Raw genomic sequence first — 2,270 nt, 5'->3', positions numbered from 1 at the left:
TAAGTGGGTCAGGGAAGCAGCACTGGGCAGAGAAAGCATCACAACACAGACCTCAGCTGGTCGAGGAGTTCTGGACGCCTGGTTCTTCCCAACTGAGACAAGGGGGCCAGTCCTTAGTGTCCCCTCAACTATTAGTCTTTGAATGCAGGCTGCCTCCCAGGAAGGGGGCACAACCTTTGGCAAGGTCACTCTCATTAGCCTAGGCCAGCTCCTGGAGAAAGCATCACCAGTGAGCCATCAGCGGCCAACGCTTCCCACAGCTGGGGGACTCGATGTCTTGGTCCCGAAGGGGTCATCAGGCAGTGCACCACAGTGCCCACTACAAAGACAAATGTAGGATCTCTTCTCATGGTTATTATTGGAGTTTTCTCTTATGATCTTAGGCAAGATACTTAATTTTTGTCTTCTTAACCCATACTTTGCCCATTCCCAAATTGGGGATAATAACAGAACAGAACCAGGGAAAGTTGTAATAAAAACTAAAGGAAATAATATTTGTAAAGCAGGTAGCGGAGTGCCTGACACATAATGGGCTCTCTCTAAATGTGCGTTTTGCCTTCTGCTCTTATTAAGTGATAATCCTTTTTCATGTCTAGGGATAGTTTCAAGAAAGGAAGATCTAACAAACATTAGATTGTCCTTGAGGTTAGTCCACAGATGAAAATATTTTCCTGTTGTAAACTGCCTTCTTTTTTGAGGAGTGCTGACATTTTGGATCTAGGTTGTACTTTCTGCCTTCTGAAGGATGTCACTCTTGTCAGAAAAAACATATTGAAATGATGTAATTTCCACTCCTTCCCCCTCCACCAACCACCTCATCTCAACATCATCCCAGGCGCTAGCATTCCTGAGCAGTAACTGCTAATACATTTGGGCCTGAGGTAGGATGTGTCCTCCAGAAAGGCCTTTCTGCCCTACGTATACATTAATTTGAGAGGCCATTACGAAGCACTCTGCCAGATTCCTCTGACATCAGTTTATTAAGATGCACAGGGTTTGGAAGGGATAGAGGGGAGGTAGACAGAAGCCCTTAGTTACTTTGCCAAATCCCATTTTAAATATGAAACCAAGCCAAAAAAAGATAGTACACAGTTCCGTTTTCCCATTGGAAGGTGTTAACATTATTGTTATTGTCTTATCCTTATTGATTGGCAATGACAAGTTAGGTTCTGTAATGGGTATGGAGGAGAAAGAGTTTTTGCCAAAAGGAATTACATTCTAAGAAAGATCAAAGTGTGGGTGTTTCATCTGATACACATTTCCTCTCTACTTGGATATCGGGCCTTATGGCCTGTTTTGAAATTCCAATGTGCATGTCAAATAGGGTTTGTTCCTCACTCCTGCTTCTTCCCTCCTTCCCTCCCTCTTTGCCCACAGACGGTGGCTTCCTCGCAGCTTCTCCCTTGCTCAGCGTCAGCTAGTCTGATGTAACTATTACAGCAGGCCAAAGAAGGACATGTGATGTCATAAAACCAAAACTTGTTGGTAAATATTTTGATTTCAGAAAAGCTGAAAAACAATTGTTATTTCGGAAGTTGAAGGGCCAAGTCCCAGAAGAAAATTCCTGAAAAGGGACCTGGCCCTGGCATTGACAATCTCTTGAGCTGGGAGATATTTTTATCTTTGAATATGGAACAGGAAGATCATTTTCTCCAAACATCAGAATGAAACTGAATCTTTACCAGCCTGCCAGCAATTTATAATAGAATAGAAGAAAATTACTTGAGCCCTAACCATGGAGAAGTTAAAACCATATCAATAAAACAAACTAAAAAGACTCAAACAAACAAAAACCACTTTTCATTCCACTGTGTGAGCTAAACAATGCCATCCCTCAGGGCGTATTGGTTTTTTAGTTTATTTACATTTAAGCATCCATTTTGCCTCTCTTTAAAGGAGTCTGAGGTGTCTTAGGGATGGAAATTTAGTTTTTCTAGGTTATTTATATTAGCAATTTTCATCATGCCATCTTGATGATTATCTAACACATCAAATACATTTTTTTTCAATCTTAAAAAGTACATAAGAAGTCCCTGAGAAATATTATTCAATTAAGACTCTATTCATTTTAGGCTAAAATTTACAAGTCAGGAAACGACAGATGTTGGCGGGGATGCGGAGAAAGGGGAACCCTCCTACACTGTTGGTGGGAATGCAAGCTGGTGCAGCCACTCTGGAAAACTGTATGGAGGTTCCTCAAAAAGTTGAAAATAGAGCTACCATATGATCCAGCAATTGCACTACTGGGTATTTACCCCAAAGATACAAAA

Source organism: Leptonychotes weddellii, chromosome 6 (assembly GCF_054177405.1).
Source record: "Leptonychotes weddellii isolate Sample4059 chromosome 6, ASM5417740v2, whole genome shotgun sequence".
NCBI classification, from domain to species: domain Eukaryota; kingdom Metazoa; phylum Chordata; class Mammalia; order Carnivora; family Phocidae; genus Leptonychotes; species Leptonychotes weddellii.
This window is presented reverse-complemented; position numbering follows the sequence as displayed.